The sequence below is a fragment of the Aedes albopictus genome, chromosome 1, assembly GCF_035046485.1.
Source record: "Aedes albopictus strain Foshan chromosome 1, AalbF5, whole genome shotgun sequence".
Lineage (NCBI taxonomy): Eukaryota > Metazoa > Arthropoda > Insecta > Diptera > Culicidae > Aedes > Aedes albopictus.
In genome coordinates this window covers 167,738,593-167,763,769 of record NC_085136.1, presented here as the reverse complement: position 1 = coordinate 167,763,769, position 25,177 = coordinate 167,738,593, and the positions used below count along the sequence as shown (strand labels likewise).

The 25,177-nt window shown below is 39.6% G+C and overlaps 1 protein-coding gene across 1 annotated transcript in view; it reads right to left on the bottom strand.

Moving 5' to 3' along the window:
* Positions 1 to 20,635, bottom strand: part of LOC109412166 (uncharacterized) — a gene marked incomplete in the record, with an annotated part of 32,331 nt that extends 11,696 nt beyond the window's left edge. Inside the window, 3 exon segments of the mRNA XM_062845776.1 lie at positions 19,805 to 19,856; positions 20,398 to 20,469; positions 20,552 to 20,635.
* Between the last annotated feature and the right edge of the window lie 4,542 nt (positions 20,636 to 25,177).

Genomic DNA, 25,177 nt, shown 5'->3' with positions numbered 1-25,177 from the left:
GACTTGGTATTCATGAGATAATTGCGAAAGAATTCCTGGATGACTTCTTGGAGATTTTTTTGGCTTCTATGTCCCTCTAAAATTATCTAAAAGAATTTCAATACAAATCGCTGGAGGAATTCCTCTAGAAATCCTTCAAATTATTCAAAAAATCTACAAGTAATCCTGAAAAAGCCCTGGGGTGAATCCCTGAAAAACATTATGAACGGAATACTGAAATTTTTTAACTAACCGCTGAATAATTAAAAAAAAAAAAATCCCGAGAGAAATTTCGGAAAAAATCATTACAAGAATTCTCGAAGCAATACCTGCAGGAATCCCTGGAGTAATTTGTGAAAGTATACCTGGAGGAATCCCTGGATGAATTCCTGGAGGAATCCAAAAAGCAATTATGCTAGGAATTTCAGCAAAAAAAATCTGAAGAATCCGCATCAGAAATCCCTGTAGAAATTACTAGAAAATTTTTTAGATGAATCCTTGGAGGAATTTCTGGATGCATTCCTGGAGGAATCCTTAGAAGAATTCTTCAAGAAATCACAGGAGGAGTTCCTAGATGTATTTCTGGAGGATATCCGGGAGAACCTTCTGGAATAATTCCATGCGGAATCTCTGGAAAAGTTCCTGGACTAATGCCTGGAGCATTAGGGGATTTTTTTATTATCGTACAAATTGGTATGAAGTTTCTGAAGGTTAATGTAATAAGGTAGGGATCATATATATTTGAAAAACTAAATTGAAAAAAATCAGGGTTGCCTAATTTTCCGGAAAACTCCAGTGAAAATCCAACATTTTCCACAGACACCACCTACTTTGAAAAATCATAGAACGAAGCATCATAGGCACATTTTTTTTTGTGAAATCATAAGCAAATTTTCTCAGCAATTCCAAGACGGATTTCTGGAGGAAATCCTAGAAAATTTTTTGGACAAATTCCTGGCGGATTCCCAGGAAAAGTTAATGGATTGATTGAATGATTTGTCTTTTTTAAAGAGACTTTCAGCCATTGGCCTGGAGCATTAGAGAAATTTCTGATGAAATTCCAAGATAAACTTCTAGAAGAATTCCCAGAGGAATTTCTGGAGGAATTCCAGGAGGAATTCTTGGAGGAATCTCACGAAAGAATCCTTAGAGGAATCCCTGCAGGAATTTCTGGTATATTCTTGGAGGAATTCCTGGTGGAATTTCTAGAAGAACCCGTGAAATAACTCCTGGAAGGATTTCTAGAGGAATCCCTGGAGTTCAAATTCATGGATTTATTCCTAGAGGAAACCTGAAAGAATTTCCGGAGGAATCCCTTGGAAAAATTCCTATAGAATTTCCTGAAGAATCTCCTGAAAGAATATTGGAAGCAATTTCTAAAGGATTTCCTGCAGAAATTCCTGGAGGAATGCTGTAGGAAGTTCTGAAGAAATTCCTGGAGGGATTCCTGGATCAATTTCTGAAGAAATTCCTGTAGGAATTTCTGAAGAAATACCTACGATAAATCTTGGTGGAATTTCTTGAGGAGCCCCTGGAGACACTGCGGTAGTTATTTCTGAGGAATTCCTAGAGGAATTCCTGAAAGAATTCCTATATGAATTACTGAAGGACTTTCTGAAGGAATTCCTGGAGTATTTCTGAAGAAACCTCATAAGAAATTCCCGCAAAATTTCTTAGAGAAATTTCTACAAAAATTCTTGAAAGAACCCCTGGAGATATTCTTGGAAAGAACCCTGGAGAAATCTCTGAAACTCTGGAGGAACCTTAGGAGGGATTCCTGGAGGAACTTCCGGACAAGTTTCAGGTGGAATTTCAGTAGGAATTTCTGGACAAATGTTTATAGGAAATCTTGGGGAAATTCCATGGAACTATTCATGGATTAATTCCAGGAGGAATCCTTTAATCAATTCTTTGAGGAATCGTTCAATGAATTCCTGGAAGAATCTCTAAAGGAATTCTGGGAGGAATCTATGGAGAAATTTCTGAATATATTCATAGAGAAATTCCCAAAGAAATTCCTAGAGAATTTCCTAGAGGAATTCTGAGAGGAATTTCTAATGGAGTTCCAGGAGAAATTTCCAGAGGAATTTCTGGAGGACTTACAGGAGCAACTTCAGAAGGAATTTCTGGAAGAATTACTGGAGAAATCATCGGAGGAATTTCTGGAGGAATCCATGAAATAATTCCTGGAGGAATGTGTAGAGCAAACCTCGGAGACTAAATTCCTGGATTAATTCTTGGGGGAAACCCTGGAAGGATTTCTGGAGGAATTCCCGGAACAATTCCTGAAGGAATTGCTGTACAAATTTCCGAAGAAATTCCTGGAGGAATTCCTGGATCCATTCCTGAATAAATTACCGAAAGTATTCCTGAAGAAATACCTGGGGTAATTTTTGGTGAATGTCGTGGTAGAACTCCTAGAGGAGTCCCTGGAAAAATGCCTGGATGAAATCCTGGAAGAATCCCAGGAGGAATACCTGGAATAATTCTTGAATAAATTCCAGAAAGAATTTGTGGGGAAATTTTTAAAAGAATCCCTTGAGGATTTCCTGGAGGATTCCTGAAAAAATATTTGAAGGAATTCCTAGAGATATCTCAGGAGGGAATCATTCAGGAATCCCAGGAAGAACTATTGAAATATTTCTTGGATAAACTCCGAGAGGAATTCTTGGGGTAATTTCTAAATGAATCCCTGGAGGATTTTCTAGATAAATTCTTGGAGAAATTGCGGTAATAATTTCTGAAGGAATCCTGGATTAATGCCTGGAGGAATCCCTATAGAAATCTCTGGATGAACTTCTGGAGGAATGCCTGGAGTAACCCCTGGATAAATTCCTGGAGACATGCCAGTATCAATTCCTGGAGGAATCTCTCGAGAAATTCCTTAAGAAATCCCTGGAGGATACCCTGGGGAATTGCCTTGAAAAATCCCTGGAGAAATTCCTGGACTAATACCTGGAGTAATCTCTGGATACATTTCTAGATGATTACCTGGTGGAGTTTTCAAAAGAATTCTGGGAGCAATCTAGTGGAGTTTAGAGTTTTTAGAAGAACTCCCGAAGCAATCTCTAGATGAATTGCTGGAGAAATCCTGAGATGAGTCCATGGAGAAACTCCCTGGAGAAATTTCTAAAGAAACCTCTCGAAAAATTCCTAGAGGAATCCTTAGAGAAATTTCTAGAGAAATTCTTGGAAGAATCCCTGGGAAAATTCTTTGAAAAATCCCTGGAGGAATCCCTGAAGCAATTTCTGGAGAAACCTCAGGAGGAATGCCTGGAAAGTTCTGGACAAATTCCTGCAGGAAGTTCTGGATAAATTCCTTGCGGAATCCCAGAAAGAATTCCTGGATTAATCTGTAAAGGATTTTTTGTGGAAATTCCTTGGAACTATCCCTGGAAGAATTCTTGAATGAATTCCTGGAGGAATCTCGAGAGAAGTTCTGAAAGCAGTTAATGGAGGAATTTCTAAAGAAATTCCAAGAGAAATTTCTGAAGAAACTCCAACAGAAATTTCTGAAGAAAATCCAAGAGAAATTTTTAGAGGAATTCCCAGAGGAATTTTTGGAGGAATTCCAGGAGGAATTCCTGAAGGAATTGCGGTAGTAATTTCTAAAGGAATTCCTATGGGAATTCCTGGATCAATTCCTGGACGACTTTCTGAAGGGATTCTTGGGGTAATACTTAAGTAACCTCTTGAGGAATTCCTGGAGGCATCCTTAGAGGAATTTCTAGAGAATTACTTGGAAGAATTCCTGGGGGAATTCTTGCAAAAAAAAAAAAAACTGGAGGAATCCCTGAAACAATTTCTGGGAGAACCTCAGGAGGAATTCCTGGACAAATCTCTATAGGAAATCTTGAGGAAAATCCGTGGAACTATTCATGGAAGATCTGCAGGAGGAATCCCTAAATGAATATCTTGAGAATCCCTGAATGAATTCCTGGAAGAATCTCTAGAGGAATTCTGGAAGGAATCCATGGAGAAATTTCTGAAGGAAATCAAGGAGAAATTTTTAGAGGAATTCAGAAAGGAATTTCTGGTGGAGTTCCAGGAGGATTTTCTGGAGGAATTACTGCAGGAATCATCGGTGGAATTCCTGGAGGGATCCATGAAATAAATCCTGGAGGAATGTGTAGAGGAAACCTTAAAGAAGAAATTCCTGGAAGAATTTTCGGAGGAATTCATGGAAGAATTCCTGGATCCAAACTTGAATAAATTCCTGGAGTAATTCCTGAGGAAATACCTGGGGTAATACCTGGAGAAATTCTTGGTAGAACTCTTGCAGAAGACTCTGGAGAAATGCCTGAATGAAATCCTAGAGGCATGCCAGGAGGAATACCTGGAATAATTCTTGAAAAAATCCGGGAGGAATTTCCGAAGGAGTTCCTGGAGGAATCTCAAGATTCATTCCTGATGAAATACAAAGTTCGATTTCTGAGGGAATTCTAGGAGGATTTTCTGAAGAATTCTCAGGGGAAATACTGAAGAAACCGCTGAAATTCCTGAGGAAATCCTGAAATCCTGGATTAATTCTTGCGGGAGTTTCTGATGGAATCCCAATAAGAGTTCTTCTAGAAATGTTTAAAATAATCTCGGAATTCGTTTTTGTAAGAATAACAGAAGAAATTTCCGGTGAATCCCTGGAGGAACTCTTGAAGTAATTTCTGAAGAAACCCGATGAGGAATCCCGGAAGCAAGCCCCATTAGGAACTCTTTATGGAATCTCAGGAGAGCTTTCTTAGCGAATACCTGGAAGATTTTTTGTAGGAATATTCCTGGATAAAAAAAAAATGAAGAAAACAATGTCTGCAGTAATTTTTGAAGGAATACTACGATCCCTAGTGGAGCGGACCTGGTGGGATGGTTAGAACACTTGACTATCACGCCGAGGGATCGAATCCCACTCCCGACAAACTCGCAAAATGTGACTTCTTCCTTCGGAAGGGAAATAAAGCGTGGGCCCCGAGATGAACTAGCGTAGGGCCAAAATACACATAAAAAAAAAACTAGGATCCCTAAAGGTTTTTTGCACAAATTTTTCAAGCAATTCTTGGAGTGTTTTTTAAGAATCTCTAAGTAAAATTTTCTAAAAGAATTTCTGGAATACAATCCTGCAGAAATACTTCGAATCATTCCAGATGTAATTATTGGAGCAATCTCTAGTGGAATTTTGGAAGGCATATATGGAGATATCCCTGTAGAAATCTCTGAATACCTGCAGAAATACCTTAAAGGATCTCTGGAGAAATTCCTGAAGGAAACTTCGAAAAAAGCACTGGAACAATTACTGGAGGAACCTCTATAGATATCCCAGGACAAATCCCTGAAAAAATGTCTAGTGGAATCCCTAGATGAATTCTTGATTGAATTTCTGGAAGAAGCCAAGATGGAATCACTGAATTAAGCTATGAAAAAAAAAAATCTTGGAGGAATTGTTCGTATTCATATAGTTTACAAAACTATGAACAAATCTGAAACAGTCATTTTGATTACTCAAAACTACAATACTGATTTGCATATTCACTTATCGGGCGCCCATCTCGCTTAAAATTCATCTCAAGTCAGGCCCCCCCTGGGCCCCCTCCAGGAAAAAATCCTAGTTACGCCAATGATATTTCGTGTGCACAAAAAGAACGACAAACGGAATATCGAGAATTACCGTGGTAATAACATCATTGTGTGCATGCTCAAAAATATTTTTGAAATCGTGTTCAATTCTTGCAAAAATTACATCTCTGAAGACCAACATGGTTTTTATCCCAGGAGGTCCACCTCTAGAAATCTCGCTCAGTTCGTCTTATTCTGCCTGCGTCATCTGGATTCCGGAATGCAGGTCGATACTGTATATACAGACTTGAAATCTGCCTTCGATCGCGTGGACCACGAAATACTGCTCGCGCGGCTGGGAAAACTGGGTGTTTCTGACGATCTCGTTCGCTGGTTCAAATCATATTTAACGGATCGAAGGCTCGTCGTCAGAATCGGATCGGAAACATCGGAACCATTTTCGAACTTGTCCGGAGTTCCACAAGGCAGCAACTTGGGACCATTACTGTTTTCCATATTCCTTAATGATCTATCCAGCGTGATTCCACCAGGAATTCGTCTGTTTTACGCAGACGACGTAAAGTTATACGTGCTAATTCGCTGCCTCCAGGATTGTGCACAGCTTCAGCATTCTATCCAGTCCTTCGTCGAGTGGCGTACTACTGACTTCTTAACGGTGAGTCTACAAAAGTGTCACGTTATATCATTCCATCGCAAACGAACACCAATTACTTACGCTTAAGTATGTCATCGGCGGTCAACTACTGACTGGCACGTGTAACTGAGGTGCGGGATTTAGGCGTAATTCCGGATGCGAACAAACAACTCGGATTCATGTTCAAAATAGCTGACGAATTCCGCGATCCTCTATGTTTACTATCGTTATACTGCGCTTTGGTCCGATCTACTCTGGAATCGAATGTAGTAGTATGGTGTCCCTATCAGTCAAGTTGGATTGCTAGTATTGAAGCGATACAACGAAAGCTCGTGAGATACGCCCTCTATAATCTACCATGGCAGGACTCTATCAATCCTCCAAGGTATGAGAACCGTTGTAGATTGCTCGGCATCGAAACTCTTGAAAAGAGAAGGAAGGACGCTCAAGCTGTTTTCGTGGCAAAAAATCTGCTAGGTGAGTTGGACTCTCCTGAGATCATGAGCCGAATTAACATGAAATGTTTTTTTTAAATTTTATGCTCCTATGCGAGTGCTTCGTCAACGTGGATTTTTGATGCTTGAATCGAGAAACTCAGGCTACAGATTGCAAGAACCAATTCGGTTCATGTCTGACAGTTTCAACCGTGTGCACTACCTGCTCGACTTCAACACTTCTGCCGAGTCGTTCAAACGAAGGCTCCAGGATGGCCATCGATAACTGGGAAGGTGGACATTGACTGTGTAAGGAACTACCGTAAACCGGGGTCAAATTGATCAGCGGGGTGACATTGATCACTCGGGTTCTACATTGTAATTCCATACTAGGAACTCTTAAGCGTCGTAATGATCTTCAACTTTTTACGTCAGCTGATTCGTAGATGTCTAGAAATGAGTGTAGACTTTTAATTTTTTTAGAAAAAGTTAGTTTTGCCTTATTTTTTCAAGGATGTTGCAATGTATTTCTCATTTAGCTGAAATCATTGCTACTAAACAATCAATTGGGTTCTTTAGGGGTATCCGGATTATTTAATAATCAGATTCTCCGCCCAAAAATTAGTCTAAATCCAAATTTTCATAATTTTTGGAGTCCGGGAACTATTTTTAAAATGCATTTAAAGTTTGTATGGGGAAATTTTTTTGTTCGGGTCGAACTGTCATTTTATCGATTGAACTGTCATTCTATCCACGAAAATTAAAACTGTTTTATTGATTTAACCATCAAAACAAAGGTATTGAAATCCAATAAAATCATGTTATACTCAGAAAAATGAGCTCTTTCGATTAGGCTATAGAAAATAGCAATATTTTATTCACTAAACAACCCAATTGCTAATAGGACTTCCCGTGAATTCTCTGTTTTAACATTTTTGTGGAGCCTTGGTTGGGATGTTATGCAGCTAATCAGAACATGAAATAGTTATAAAAAGTTCATTTTATGTAGAAAAAGTCATTTATTGTGAAAGAAATCACTTTTTTCAAATGAAATTGCCTACCTTTAGGCGTTTAAGGGGGGGGGGGGGGAATTCAAAAAATAAAATTTTGCATTTAAAGTATTAAATTCACTAGTTGTAAGATTTTAGACGCGTTATTAGGTTTTAGAAGAGTAAAATTAAGTGATGAAGGAAATTTTCCTCTCCAACCGATGCTTAATTGTGTACTGATCAATTTCGCCCCAAAGTGGCATTTCCAAAATTTTGATATTTGAAGTTATTTAACAGTTTAAATTTGTTGAACAAAATTCTGTCACATGCTTCTATGCAGATCCGCTGTGTACTGGTTTTACAGAAATTCTTTTGGCAATATTTGAACAGGCACTGATGTTATCCGCAAAAGTTGTTTTAAAGTGATCAATTTGACCTCGGATTACGGTATGTATCTTTGTTTTTTTTTTTGTGTGTTACACATCACACATGCTTTTATAGAATGACTTTCTTATTTGTAACATCATTGATTTAAGACATTTTTTAACGTGTATATGTATTTAAAAGATGTAGGGTTTTTATGCGTATTTGAGTGAGCCGTATGATGTGGGAAACTCAAAAAGGCTTTTCCCTGCCAGGCTTCATTAAGGGTCTATGCTCGATGAAGGTAAATGAAATAAATAAAACACATAAAAATTAATAGGATGACTACATGAACACTTTGCTTAAGATGGGTTCTATTCCCCTATTTTCTAGACTACACAGAAAAAACTATGTACAGGGCTGGTAGCGATGTATGATGATGAAAATAGTTATTTTAGTGACCACACTGAACAAAATAGTGACCAAATAGTGACTTTTAGATGTGAAAATAGTGACCAAATAGTGACTTTTTGGTTAGATCAAATTTACTCTAAGCATTATTGTATTTATCATTATTTTTAACAAAAATAAGGATGGTAAGATGAAAAAGTCCAATACGAATGAGTGACATTTAAACTGGATCGTTCGGGCACGTTGTGAAGAATCCTTGGAAGAATCGCTCACAGCTCGAGCATAGCTTGAGCTAGTTCTATCTTCTGCAGGTCCCGCGTTTCAATTACCTTTTTAAGGCGTTTATTGGGTCTCAGCAAACAGCCAAGAAATAAAATAAAATCATAATTAACCTATGAACAGGTCACACTAAAGGCCAGAATACATCTATATCACAACTTGAGGAATTAGGAGATGATCATCATGAAGATGATGAATCAACTGTGTCGATTACTGAACAAATGGTTGAATGGGCGATTGATTTGAACCCCTCAATGCTCCGGGTAGGAAGGGAAATTAACACTTATTTTTTATCAAGTTGTTCCGATTATCTTATCATTAAACCATATCCCTACTAACTATTTCCGACATTATACATTGCTACTTCTTACGAATAATTGGGAAATGCTATGTCAAGACGTGGTTTCGATAGATGCATTGTTAATTGGACTTTAGAAATGTTATCAAGAAGAGGGAAATATCATCTAACCTTGGCATCTCAATAATTACCGTTGGAGTAGTGAAACAGTACCCACATGGAGGCGTGCTATCACCTTCTTTAACCTTTTGACTCGCGCGGTTGGCCACCACCGTTAGCACCACGCTAATACTGAGTAAAAAAGCGAGATTTTATCAACGTGTTGTACAAAATACAACAGCGCGATCGCTCGAGGGTTAATAGTAGATGATCTCTTAAAAAAGTGGAAGCACAGGGCTTCCAAATTATTGACTTCGCTGATGATATACTAATACTAGTTCGCGGTAAATATGACAACGTTATGACCAACATAATGCAAACTGCCCTAAAATTTAATCTCTTCGTGGTGCGATTAGGTAGGATTCGCGCCATTTACACGACAGAGAAAAATATGTAAATTCTCGGATACCTTTTCAAGAATTACTAACTTAAAATCGAAAGGAATGTTTTTGGAACTTTTAGTTTTTGGCTCGTATTTTGGTGTATATCTTGACAGCAAACTGAATTGGAAATTACATATTGAGCAGGTAGTTAGTAAAGCTACAATTGGGTTCTTCAGGGGTATCCAGATTATTGAATAATCGGATTCTCTGTCCAAAAATTAGTCGATATCCAAAATTTCATCATTTTCGGTGCCCGGGAACTATTTTTAAAATGCATTTAAAGTTTGTATGGAGAAATTTTTTTGTTCGGGGTGAACTGTCACTTTATCGATTGAACTGTCATTCTATCCACGGAAATTAAAACTGTTTTGTTTATTTAACCATCAAAACAAAGGAATTGGAACGCAATAAAATCACCTAATACTCAGAAAAATGAGCTCTTTCGATTAGGCTAAAGAAAATGGCAATATTTAATTCACTAAACAACCCAATTGCTCTAAGGACCAGTAAGAAAACATATGTTAAAAAAATGGGATTGAAATTGAAAACGATTCACTGGATTCACACGGCAACTGTGAGACCCAGAGTACCTGGTCCATTGGTCGGTCTACTGTCCGAAAACAAACGAAAGATTAACACAAAAAAGCTGGAGAAATTCCAAAGACTAGGTAATTTTTCAATCACTGGTGCAATGCAAAATTGCGAAGTACACAGTCTAAAAAGGCCTAAATTCTAAAGTTTCAATCAAAAACTAAAAAAAATGCATTGAGGGCGATCTGAGAGGTGCGGATGTTATATACCAAAAGAAGAATGAACTTTTTAATTTGATTAACACCCAAAATAGTTGAAAATAGTGACTTTTTGATAGAAAAAGTGACTTTAGTTGAAAAACCTTGAAAATAGTGACTTTTTAGTGACCAGCATGAAAATAGTGACCAAGTCACTAAATAGTGGTAGGCCTGATGTAATTAAAATTCAGCGAGAAATCATGCACATAAAGGGAATGCTAGAGTTAGTGCATATTTACATGAGATATCATGTAAAATTACATTACCATCGCGTAAACCAGGGCTGCCCAACGTACGGCCCGCGGGCCGCATCCAGCCCGCGAGGACATTTCATGCGGCCCGCGGCATGAATGATGAAAAGTCATGACTTTTGGCCGGTAATAAATTTGAATGTTTTCTCTTTCCATTGAATTATTATTTCCAAGTAAGTTTAACATTTAAAGTCAGTATAGGTATTTTCAAAAATTTTCAATCAGTTATTTTGAGCTACTTACAGATTCCGGCCGAAAGAGGCATCAAATTTTTGCAATGAACTTTGAAATGTTTGCGAAATTTTAAGAATTCTGGCTGACATTGCAAATTCGTCTAATTGACAGAACAATAATTCAGCTTTATTAGATGCAGTAGTGGCTTCATTTTCTCCAACAGTGGAAGGAAAAAAAATCTTAAATTAATAGAAAATTCAATAACGATTGTTGTATATTTTAGAGATCTCATTTATGTGTCAATAATCTCAAAATTCCGGCAAGTTCTGAGACAAAACAAAAAATAAGAATCTTCGTTTGGTGAATACAATTTTTTACAGTATCGACACGTACTCAAAAAATTTTCCAAAATTTTCTAAAACTCAAAAATTCCATAGAAATTGGAATAAAATTTAATTTTCTTAAGTTTCGAAAAACAAATAGGAAGAAACCATAACCTTTGCCAGAAATGCTTAGAAAAGATTCAGGAAAACCTGTAGGATTTCAAAAATTCAATTCTGGCCCGTCAATTGGTGTGGAGTGTAATCAATGGCCCGTGATCGTTAATGGTTGGGCAGGCCTGGCGTAAACCATCATGGACTCCAACCGGTTACGCGACTATAAGCGGAAATTTACACGAACGTAACGTAATTATACATGATATCTCATGTAAATATGCACTAACTCTAGCATTCCCTTTATGTGCATGATTTCTCGCTGAATTTTAATTACATTTTTTTCTGTGTATGTCTTTTGACAATAGAAGAGCGTCATAGTGACTTTGTCAGAGGCTTGCACTAAAAACATAACCTCGCAAATTCTCATACAAAAAGTTAACATTGCTGCTCACAATTTTGAGGGCAATGGGTCGACGCAAAGAGAAAGAGATAAAAAGTGACGTCACTATGCAAGCTCCCATATTTTCTCTAAGAAATTTACTATAAAAATTCCCATAAAATGCTGAAACGCTAGTTCAGTCACACCAGGGACGTAACTCCAAGAAAATAAATTGAATTATAACAAGCTAATCGGTAAATGTAAGTAAATAGGACAAAAATGCGAAAATGGACTTTATTACAACAGCTTATGCCTATGATTGCAAACACCCAAGGCATCGAATTTAAATGACAATGCTCCACAGCACAGTGCAATTCTTGATAGCGAGCGGCGTCATACCCGCAGTTGCTCGCTCGCTGCAAGGTATATAGAGCGTGCTGAATCAACTTCCCGACTCGTATCGTGGTAAAAGCGCAGTGATGCCGAGCCGAGAGCTGATGTCATCATCAAGTGAGCAATTTTTTTTTCCCTGCTGGACTAACTGGACGGCAAGACACATGGCGATACGGTCGGGAGGAAAAGGTGTACCCATCTAGTGTAGACCGACCTACACAGAACGCGCGGTGAGCCCAACAAAGGACTTGTCTGATACTATGGAGAGTGCACTCTGTAGGTATATGAGCGGACAGACAGACGGTGTGGCATGTTTGAATTTTTCCACGCAGGTGAGTTTTATTCGAGCACAAACCAACGATGCAAGTCGTGCCATTGAAAAAAAAAAAATGAATGTCATTGTCATTGACAACTAACATTACATTGTGACGGAAAACCAGCACCGGTTACTGTTGTGTTCAGATTATATAATACCCCAGACAGACATGTGATACGAGTGTGATTCCTGTACAACGGTACGCAGTGTCATGAAAATTCTAACAAGACTGACTTGAACTGAGAGAATTTTCAGTATGGCACTCATTTCAAGCGCAATTGTACAGTGATTCTTGTATCACATGTGTGTCATAAGTATAAGGCTGCTACTGCTGTAAACCGTAGCTTAACGTTGAGAATTGTGGCAATTAATTGAATTCTAAGGGCGCCTTTGTAAGCTAGGATTAACGAGATTATTTAGCTATTATAAACAGATTAATGTGTCTGCGCTGCATCATGGTGATGAAGAATTCTATAATAATGACACGTTTCATTTGCGCATTTCAGGTATTCACTGGTAGAAGAGAACCATTTACTACAAATATTGGATGTAGAAGGGCTTTAAAAATGTGAGTCGATGCGGAGAGCGACCAACAACTTTCCTCAAAAGAGTCTCTACATCATGCTTCCACGGGTCAATCGATGACAAAGACCGCCAGCTAAGAGCTGTGTGCTTAGCTGGTAGTGCAGCCTGGGAACTATTGTCCTTCGGATGCTATACCTGAGGCAGCAGCCCAACTACGGTGCTCTAGTAGCTACCGCTTCTGATTCATATGCAGAAGGCCATGGGTTCAATCCCTGGCCCGTCCATTTTCTCCTGTCCATTTATACTCAGGTATTCTCAGATGTTCATAGCTATCGCTAGAACAGAAATGGATAGAAAAAATCCTTTTCCCTTTCTTACAGCTTTCACAGCACAGTGTCCTCCTATCAGATAACGTCTACGAGTTATGCAATCTCGTGAACTGTGGCACAGTTTACAGTAATAAACACACTAGGTAATGTTTCATCTTAAGGATTTACGGCACGTCGGCACGATATCAGAATCATCAATCATTGCTCTCAAACTTTGACAATGCAAATCTCGAGTTCTACTGCATGGAATTGGCTGAAAAATTGATAGTTTGTGTGCTTACATGTGATGAACAATCGACTAAGTTTTTAGTTAGATCAATTCACGGGAACTAGAGATTTCCATCGCCAAAGTTTCGAGAGTAATGATGATGAAAGTAATGGAAGATAGCAGAATCAACAAGGTGTCCCGTATTACCTTAAGCCTGGCATCCATGCACCAATGTGTGAACCCTCTGCCAATCCATATCCCACCAACACTCTGACATCCCCATGCATTTACGCATACGCAGAGGTATATAGAGCTTGCTGACGTTTATTCACCTTTCTCTTTCAAGCATGCAGGCGGGATATGATTTGTTTTCATCGGGAAACCTTTCCTGATGATAACAAATCTTATTCCGCCTGCATGTTTGAAAGAGAAAGGTGAATAAACGTCAGCAAGCTCTATTTGGTCTGCTGACATCACTTCCTTCCCATTCCTCACATCACAGAGAACAGACATCCAGGCTAGAACAAATTTCATTCGGAAAGTTGTGTAAGGATTTGAATCTTTACTTGAGTAAGGTTGCAAACCAATATACGATGACAACACTAACGCCACCAAACACCATATTGCCACAGTCAGTGATGAATTGAAACATTTCAAGTGGTGAATTAAATTAGCATGGGAAATTGACCGATTGCAGCGCCACCCTATTGCCACTTGTGTTGCCGATTTCAAATGGCCGTTAAATTCCTTACACAGTTTCTGAACTGGACTTGGATGTCTGTTCTCTGTGCTCACATTGACCTGCAACCTGGCTTCGTGGTCGTGTGGCTAGTGTCACCATGCATTTAGTCGCATCGTACAGTAGAGCGCGGGTTTGAATCCCGCCGCAGCTGTCAGGAAATGTTTTCGGCTGTACCATTGGGCGTTGCATGCTAGTCCGTTATCTAGTGTCGTGCTTCCTTCAATGAGCGAATAGCTCACTGAAAGCATGAAAAACCTTCCGGTTTTCAGTGCCCCCTTCTGATTGGGAGTGTACTTCGAAACACTAATGAAATAATTAGACTATGGTCAGTTTTCGCCTTAGTGTTTCCCTATTTGTTCATACTAGGTATTTAGATAATTTTAAAAGTTTGCGTCAGTTTGAGTGTTTTAGTGTTTGGATATAATTAAAATAAAAATGTTGGATAATTAAATGTTATTTAAATACTAAGTTATCAAAGTTTGAAAACGTTCCAAATATTCAATGTAATTGAAAAGATAACCACTAATTGGGTTTTTAAATTAAGAAAAATATATTGATTTTTCGATTTTATACGAAAGAGCACCTTTTTCTAAGCCACTATGAATTTTTTCAGATTTTTAGAACCTTATTGTGGTACCTAAAATCAATTTCAAAGACATTTTTTGAAATCACCTTTTGACAGCTGAGTAACTGTTTGACAGCTCCGCCCAGTACAAACTGCGACAAGGGGTGATTCGACAAATCGCTCCCATACAAACTTCAAATAGATTTTTAAATAGGTTCCCGGGCTCCGAAATTCATGAAAATTTGGATTTCGGCTCAGTTTGACATGCAGATTCAGAATATCGAATTATCTCAACACCGTTAAAGAAGCCAATTCAGTACAAAAAAGCACAGAGTAAACAAACATACCAGCATCGCCCGCCCAACCGTCGTTTTTTGTTTACATCCCATCTCAAAGATGCAGGAAGTAACCTTCACCTGTTGTTGGTGTTGCGCGCGGGTAATTATTCCTTCACTGATCACCGCTAGTCGGAAGCGCTAGTTTGTGTACTGAGAGACAGATACAACTAAAGCAAGTGGAAGTGATGACGCCAGAAACCCGAAACCAGTCTCGCGTGTCACGTTTTCGGCGAATCATGTGAAGTTTTCTGGGTATTCAAATTAAGCAACTAAGAGCACTGACTGTTATGGTTGTGTGGCTCTGAGATGAGTCATACACTGGATGAGTGTAAATTGCGGTTGCAAAGCCTTATTGCCACAGAGTGTATAAATACGATAATATCATCTACATAAATCGCTTTCCATAATAGTTTGTTGACGAAATAATGATTCATCGAAAAATGTTATCTGGATTTCGTCATTTGGTTTCGGCATTGGTCAGTAAGATTATTAGTAATATAGTGTTCTATAAACATTTCCATAGATACTGTGTTGTCGTATTTTCCATTTCTTACCTTTTTAATCGAAGTTGTAACTGAAAGTTCTACTCAAACAGTAATAAATCATAACAATAGGAAATTATTTTTAATGACCCGATGCTGTGTGTGTATGACGCTAGTATGACACTAGTGACGCCAGTAACGGAAAAGCACGCTTACCACACCATTTAGTACAATCGTTAGTGAAATTCTTGGAGAAAATCCTAGAGCGTCACTGACTGGAAAAATGCCTAGAATATTTCCCGGGTGAATCCCTTAAGGCGTCATTTGAGGAATTCCTGATGAATACCTAAAGAAATCTCTATAAAAAATGTGAGTTCTTCCTTCGGAGGGGAAGTAAAGCGTGGGTCCCGAGATGAACTAGCCTAGGGCTAAAAATTTCGTTAATACAGATAGAAAAAAATCCTGGAGTTTATTAGTTAAATGCCTGATAGAATTCCTGAAGGAATCTTCGGGGAACTCCTGGAAGTGTCTCCGGATAACTTCCGGGGTCTCCGGAGGCATACCGAGAAAGCTCCTGGTGAAATATCTGAAGGAATCTTAAGCAACCCCAGTAGAATGTGGTTGAGAAATTCTGGCAAAAAAATATTGAGAAATCCACACAAGAATTCTGGGATCAATCATAGCAGGAACTAGTTGAAGAATCCGTGGAGGCAATATCAACAGAAATCTCAAAAAAATCTTAGGAGAAATTGAAATTCATGGAGAAATACCAGTAGGAACGTCTGAATAATCTGTAGAATGTCCTGTAGGAATTATCCTCCTAATGGTATCCCAGGAACTCCTGGAGGAATCCCTGCAAGAAGTCCTAAAAAAGCTACACGAATAATACGTGAAAACATCCCTATTGGAATTCATAGACGGATCTTAGGCAAAAATCTGGACTCTGGGGGTATTTCTAGAAAAATCTTATAATCTAATTTCTTGAAGAATCTCAAGAGGAAATCCAGGAGGAATCTTTAGGCACATCTCTATGCCGTTTTTTCACTGATGCAGGATTCAGGTAATAATATGATTTAAACCGTCGCTACCCGTCGGGGAAGATTTTTATATTTATTATCACATCAACACGTTTAGTCAATCCCAGAGATATCTAACCAAGAAAAAGCACCAATCTGTACGATAGGGAAGTGGAAGCATTTCTGCAGACGTCCTATTTTGGGCACTTTTCTGCTATAACTCAGCCAATTCTGAACCTATTGACACAATTTTTGGAACGCGATGAGATACGTATAGTATCTAGCCGTGTACGAAATTTCAAGTCAATTGATTTGGAATTGACCGAGTTATAGCGAAGAGTGCCCAAAATACCTGCTGCTGCCCAAGTGGTGCGCTACCCTATTAATTCATAGCGCGCGCAGGTGAATTTTGACTCGCGTTTTCAAGCGGACCGATCTCATCACAAAATGCACAAAATCGAAAATAATAATATATACCAAGAGTGAGCAAACAATGAGTAGCAATGTGAGCTCTGTGTGTTGTCTGAATGGCGAGATTCGTGCTTTCGGTATTTGAAGGGCAGTCATTATGACGGCCATTTTTAGATTCGCTCATATATGTCCTTAATTGCATACTTGATGATCAGAAATACGTCAGGTTTTTTTGGCACTTTATTGGAAATATTCTGAAATTCTGACAAAACGTCCAAAGAGATATGGGGAAATTCTTGAAAGCGTTTACGATCTTGGGAAAATTGTTAAGAAATACAGTAAGTCAGATTTATCTACACAGACGGATTCTGTTTTACTTGAACTCGAGTATGAGAAAAGCCATTCAATGGCTAGTGATGTAAAATGCCAACCGATAAACCTCAAAAGAGCATGGTAGGGAAGAAAGACTCGCACATGGTGCAGGGTAACAGAATTCTCTTTTATGTAAGACTGGAAAAGCTATCACCACTATGTCAAATGTGAACATTTACGTTTCAGACTCAATAACCAAACAATAATCAATTGTCTGGATTATAATGAACTTGCGCTTCAATTGACAATACAGAATCTTCCTAATGAACGTTTTAAACCGATTGCAACCCCCCATAGACTTAGAATGAAAACTTTTCATCATTGTTTCGTTACGAACAAGTTGAAGACGCAACGATACTAGCTTCTGGCTGTGCAACAGTTGAGCGAGTGTTTCCCATGCTTATGCTTACTTCAAATGCCTTTTTTAATGCAGTATTTTTACTTTCCATATTTGCAGGGTACCTCCTGGGATGTCGTCGAGACTTTTTCTACGAATTTACATATTATTTCTTTAAATAAATAAACGTTACAGTTATTTATATTTATTTTTTCCATACAAATGTTTATGCAATGATTTTTTCATTATACAACTCATTTGAGTTGCATAATATTCATAATGCAACTCAAATGAGTTGCATAATGAACATTATGCAACTATTTTTCATTATGCAACTCATTTTAGTTGCATAATGAACCGGTACGGAAAAGTAAGTCATTATGATACTGAAATGAGTAGTATAAATTAGAAATTATAATACTGAATTGCATAAAAAAAATTATACACTCAGGCAAATAAACCTAAGATTATCATAAGGTCTATGTTATGAAATAGTATCAGGGACACTCTCGAGTCCCTTCGAATCTCGCAGAGGGTTACGGCAAGGTGATGGTCTTTCGTGCTTGCTGTTCAACATTGCTTTGGAGGGTGTAATAAGAAGAGCGGGGATAAACACGAGTGGGACGATTTTCACGAAGTCCGTTCAGCTGCTTGGTTTCGCCGATGATATTGATATTATTGCTCGTAAATTTGAGACGATGGCGGAAACGTACATCCGACTAAAGAGTGAAGCCAGGCGAATCGGATTAGTCATTAATGTGTCGAAGACAAAGTACATGCTGGCAAAGGGCTCCAGGGAGGAATTATCGCGCCCGCCACCCCTAATTCATATCGACGGTGATGAAATCGAGGAGGTTGAAGAATTCGTGTACTTGGGCTCACCAGCAGAGAATTCAGAGGCGCATTGTGGCAGGAAATCGTTCGTAGTTTGGATTCCGCAGAACTCTACGATCGAATAAAGTTCGCCGTAACACGAAGTTAACCATCTACAAAACGCTGATTAGACCGGTCGTCCTCTATGGGCACGAAACATGGACCCTACGTGCAGAGGACCAACGCGCCCTTGGAGTTTTCGAACGGAAGGTGTTGCGTACCATCTACGGCGGAGTGCAGATGGAAGACGGGACTTGGAGAAGGCGAATGAACCACGAGCTGCATCAGCTGCTGAGAGAACCAACCATCGTCCATACCGCGAAAATCGGGAGGCTACGGTGGGCGGGTCACGTCATCAGGATGTCAAATAGCAACCCGACTAAAATGGTTCTCGAGAGTCATCCGACCGGGACAAGAAGACGTGGAGCGCAGCGAGCTAGGTGGATCGACCAAGTGGAGGACGATCTGCGGACCCTACGCAGAGTGCGGAACTGGAGACAAACAGCCATGGACCGAGTGGAGTGGAGGCGGCTACTATGTACAGCAGAGGCCACCCCGGCCTTAGCCTGACCGTAATAAAAAAATGTTATGAAATGGTCTTTAAATAATTCATAACGGCTAGATTGAATTTCATAAGGTCGGTTTATGACGCAAAATCGACTCACAGTTTGGCTTTTATACACATTTAGCACCACGATATTCTCAAGCGTCGATAGCCGCGTGGGTTGGGCACGAGCTCAGTGATCTCGACGTTCATGGATTGATTCCAGTCTGCATCATTTTACGAAAGTAAAAAGAAAATCGCGTTAAGTACTGTTCCTTTGAATTCCACTAAGAATTTGCATCCTTCGACAGATACGTATTTCGACCTCAACTGTGTAAGGTCGTCTTCATCATTTTACGATTTTTCTGCTCTTTTCATAAGTTTATCTTATGTAATTAGGTCATAATAAGCATGTTTAATTTTCATAAGGTATTCTTATGGCTAAATTTCATAAGGTATTTTGATGAATTTCGGTAGTTTACTTCGCTGAGTGTAGGAATTGCAATCGAGACTTTCGATTGCAATTGCTCCATTATTTCGCTAAAAATTCAATCAGTGAATCATCTGTTGATTTCATAAGAGAATCTACCAATTCATAAGCAGTATTCTGCTTGTTATGAAAATGGCATAATTTTGCAATATATATTTTTTAAAACAATGCATGTAGCATTTCACATTTTGGGTTACTTAAGACTCAGGATTGATCTTAAGATAACATTTTGTATGAAGAAAGTTAATACTGCATTTAAGTTTTAGTGGATTTCAAAAAGTATCAATAGTCATATTTTGCTACTAACTATACAAATTATAAATTAATGTTAAATACTTACCAGATAGTAGTTTGACTGACTTGGGCTGCTTTTTTCCAACTTGTCGTCGATGCTGAAAATGTACATCAAGAGTACATACGTGAAGATTAAAACAAAAACACGAAATTCAAACATATGAATGCGATAAAAATGTAGAACGTTGCAAATATTTCGCCTTCGTTATCACAAAATAAACAACACAGCAGGCCATAGAGCGAGAACCGCTAACCGAATCACTGATAAAGGCTTCTTCTTCCACCGAGCCCCAACACGTATGTCGATAATAATTCACACACTAAGCTGATCGCGGATTGCTGTGATCAACACTTCTCTATTCAAACAAACGAACGACGCACTCACTCTTCTCGCTCGCAGCCAACTCGATTTCAATTCAGTATAGTAGATTATTTAGTGCGAATGACGACCAAATTTCCAGAATACAAACACTGCCTGCTAAGCTAAAAATAAACTTCCTCTGTTCTTCCATATTATGAACGTTACTCGATACATGAACCGAGAACGGGAGAAAACGGTCAAAATCAAACCAAATAAACTCGGATACACTGATGCTTCTTGCGAAGGGCTCTAATGTATACATTTCGAATGTAACGTACCGTGCGAGAAGGGGATTTGGAAATAACAATGTTGCAAACGCTGCCGGAAGACAACAATGCTCTCACTTTTCCCTAGTTGGAAAACAAAATAAACAAAACACGATCGTTTAGCACTTTTTATGAAGTTCGAACTTGCACTTTGAAATTTGATTACAGATTGTTCTACTAGCCACCGTTCGCTGTCCACCGTGTGGTGCGTATCACGCGACGTTTCTCACTTGACTAATGTCCGCCACACGACACAGCTGAGCGAGCTGGCGAGCGCCCGACCGACGCTGCAACGGGAGAGGGTTTACGGTTTATGTTTGCCTCCAGTGGATAAGTACTGTGATCTGAATGATGTTTGCAAGCAGTTATCGTTCCGTAACTGTTTTTTAATGTTACAATAATAACACAAACTATTGAATTAAATTTCTTGCCTTATTTTATGATGTTTTAGGAAAAAAAAATGGGCCACCATGTTGCTAAACTGGCAAGAAATGGTTGGTAATTTTCTAGTTTTTATGGGAGAATGGCGCCTGCTATTTGCCTAGGGTATCGCGCCACTTGGGCGGTGGCTTCCATATTCGTCTGTTTTCCACTATAACTCAGTCAATTTTGAACCAATTGACTTTAAATGTTGTACACGGGTAGATACTATACCTATCTCACCACATTCCAAAAGTTGTGTCAATTGGTTCAAATTTGACTGAGTTATAGTGGAAAACAGACGAATATAGAAGCCACCGCCCAAGTGGCACGATTCCCTACTTAAAACTGATTTCACTGCGTCTGCACTGCACAAGTGTTTTATAAAAAGACTGTGCGGCAGAGGGTTCACACGCTGATGCGTGGATGCCAGGCGTAAGGTGATAGGGTGATAGCACAGTTCAATGAGTGATATGATATAGATTAACACTGTTCTGTGAATTTGGAAGGAAGGGAAACAGCTTCTTCAACTCGTTTTTGTTCAATGATGACTATGAACATATGAAGGCGCATGAGTCGTATATGTAGAAAAGAAGGAAAATGTAGATAGAAATATATAAAGTTGGAGAAAGAGGACGAGCTAGGGATTGAGCCCAAGACCTTCTGCATACGAATCAGAAGCGGTTATCACTAAATGCCCATTTCACTAAATGATGCAAAATTATAAATCGGCAAACATTTTTAGACATTTCCAAAGTACCCATAAATGACACCGACTTAATCGGGATGTTTCATGGAAAAAATATAACAAAAACAAAAAACGAAAATGATGGAAGGTGGAAGGCAACAAAAACAAACTTTCAAGGCTAACACGTCGATTGAGTTTGTTCTAGAGCCATAAACTACGTTCCTACTGGAACATGGCCTGTCTCTCTTCAACTTAGTGTTCTTTGAGCATTTCCACAGTTATTAATTGAAGGGCTTTCTTTGCCTACCATTGCATCAATTTGTACATTGTGAGGCAAGGCCAATGATACACTATGCCCAGGGAGTCGAGAAAAATTTCCCGATCGTAACGGGAATCGAACCCGCCGTCTCCGGTTTGGCGATCCTTAGCCTTAACCACAAGGCTAACTGGAGAACCCGATTGAGTTTGTAAGATTAGGAATTTAGTAGCCTTAAATATTTACACCCATCTGCTCAAAAAATGAATCAACATAAACCTGCAAAGGGACTCGATCATGCCATATACAACTATGCACATCTACAACAGCCGTCCATAGCACTCGTACATACATATTCAGCCCACATCAACGATGACGCATTCTTCGTCCCCTTCGATAGTGAGATATTAGACATACTCAGGCTGCTCAAAAATAAAGACCACGCGTTTTATGAAAGCATTACGTCATGGTTTGAGACGATGAGATCACGGTTATTTCTTGAATATCTGAGAGATGAATATATTAGCATCGCCGCAGATCGAAAGCCATTTCTAGGTTATGTTGACCGTTGCTCTCGGCGCGGCGGTGGCTGTACGGATATATTAATTTAGGCGTAATTTCAATTTCAAAATTTGTATTACATTGGTTTTCCCCTTCTGATTTTCCTGTTCCGCTGATTAACACCATCACCCCATCCCTGGAATAAATCTAATCCTATTTGGGCAGGGGAGCGTATGTATGAATTCGGTAGATTCTTTCCCTCTGAAAATAGGGAAAGCTTCTTATCGCCAGTAACATACCTACATATACATCATTCGAATGGACGAGAAATGTATCACAGCAGCAGACGTTGCACGTATTGTAGCAAAAAGTTGTGGGTGCGATACAAACATCGGTGTTGCAGGCGTATGCTACAGTACGATGCCGATTTTTAGAACAATATACTTTTAAACAGTATACCGAACATTCCGGAGTATTGATTAAAAGGTTCACTTTGAAAATAAATATTCCGAACTTATTGTTTTTAGTCCTGTTCAATGAAGTAGGTTGGAACAGGACTTTTATTTTTTCCTCGGCAAACGTTGTCCTGTCTACTGCGTATTTTAACGTTTCAAGTCCCTATAGAGTTTGAGCAACAGACATTACATGTCTGATGAAGGTGGGCTGCTCACACACTATGAAAAGGCGAAGACGAAATCTATAAGCGAGCACGTAAGGGAAATTCTGCAGGACGTCGCACCAGAGGCATACGTAGGGACTTGTGGCGAAGAAGCCTGAACAAGGAAATAGAGGAAGACGATAGAAATCAGACCTGTGCTGTTACATTTGTGAATTGTTGTTAACATTTTGTCAGTTTATTTTGTATGTTATACTATGGTTTGTACATCTGTCTCTGAATTTTATTGCGCATTTGTAGCTCTCCAAACATTTCAGCAGCGATTCAGTACAAAACACGCAAGCCGTCCCCTAACACGAACATCAAATTGTAGACGGTCTTATGTTGTGGCCCGAATCAGGATGCCCCTTAAGTGCCCCACACAATGTATACGTTTGCGTGTGCGTGACAGTAGTTTGATACATTTCTCATGGGAAAACTGTCAAAAAAAACGCAAACCTCGACGGAACGGACGCTATGTGTTCCAGGCTTTAGGATTAGACACTCCTAGACCAAACATAAGCTATCAAAGGAACCATTGCTGCGAACTAAAGGCAACCAGCCAGAAAAAATACGATTACAGGATTGACTGATGGGCTGCAAAATGGTGAGTCGATAAGGAGAGCGTCCAACATAGTTCTGGTCCTCACAAGTAAGTTCCTACCAAGGTTCCTACCTCATGCTTCCACGGGTCAAACGATGACAAAGACCGCCAGCTAAGAGTTGTGTGCTTAGCTGGTAGTGCAGCCTGGACACTGTTGTCCTTCTGACTTCAGCTAGATTGAGGAGGTACGACCCGAGCGTCTGTTCACCAAGGAGGTGCGGCTCAAACTGCGTCTGTTCTGGCATCCAGCGGCTGAGTAAGAAACGCTGCACCACGCCCAGCTAGATCCAAGGTGGTAGCCCCATCAGTGTGGTCGTCCTAGTGTTGGTTGGGACGTTAAACAGAACTGGCACGATGGCCCTCCGGCGAGACAGGAGTGTTGGCGTAGCCACCCGTAAAAATCCCCATTGCGAACAACATAGGAGAAAATACGACTCGATACAATCGGCAAAGACCCACGCGACGAAATAAGGACTACGATTGGAAACTTGGAACATGGAATTGCAAGTCACTAGGTTTCGCAGGATGTGACAGGATAATTTACGACGAACTACATCTCCGCAACTACGATATCGTGGCGTTGCAGGAACTGTGTTGGACTGGACAGAAAGTGTGGAAAAGCGGGCATCGAGCGGCTACCTTCTACCAAAGCTGTAGCACCACCAATGAACTGGGAACAGGATTTACAGTGTTGGGCAAGATGCGACAACGTGTGATCGGGTGGCAGCCGACCAACGCAAGGATGTGCATGTTGAGAGTTAAGGGCCGTTTCTTCAACTACAGCATCATCAACGTCCACTGCCCACTCGAAGGGAGACCTGATGACGAGAAAGAAGCGTTCTACGCGCAGTTAGAGCAAACATACGATGGTTGCTCGCCGCGTGACGTGAAAATCGTTGTCGGCGACATGAACGCGCAGGTAGGAAGGGAGGAAATGTACAGACCGGTAATCGGGCGAAACAGCCTGCACGCCGTATCGAATGATAACGGCCAGCGATGCGTAAACTTTGCAGCCTCCCGTGGTATGGTAGTCCCAAGCACCTTCTTCTCCCGAAAAGATATCCACAAAGTCACCTGGAGATCACCCGACCAACAATCAGAAAATCAAACTGACCACGTTCTAATCGACGGTAAATTCTTCTCGGATATAACCAACGTCCGCACATACCGCAGTGCGAATATAGATTCGGATCACTACACGGTAAAAATTCTGCACGCTGGATGTAAGGGAAAAATCCTTTAACTATTCAACATCCCAATCAACATGATTAGAAATTCTTTTCCTTTTAAATCGCAATGCTGTCAGTTTTGATTTGAGAACCAAAACAAACCCACCGAGGAAATTAACTGAAAATCACTTAGATTTGCACTTATGTACGAAGCAATACAATCCAGAGTGAAAAACTGTACATTTGGTAATGACTGTTTTGGGCATAAAAGTGAATAAAAATGACAGGTGGTAGAAAGTGTTTCGCTTCGATTCGCATTTCATTATCAGATGTGTAGTAGTGCAGTGGTAATGCAGAAGACTGTGACTCTCAAGGTCCTGGTATCGAATCTTGGTGTTGCGGTGGTACACTTTTTTATTTTTTATTTTGAAATCAAAACATTGTCAACAGTGAATTGAAGTGCACTTCCAGTGAAACTGAAGAGGCATTGGATGTTCTT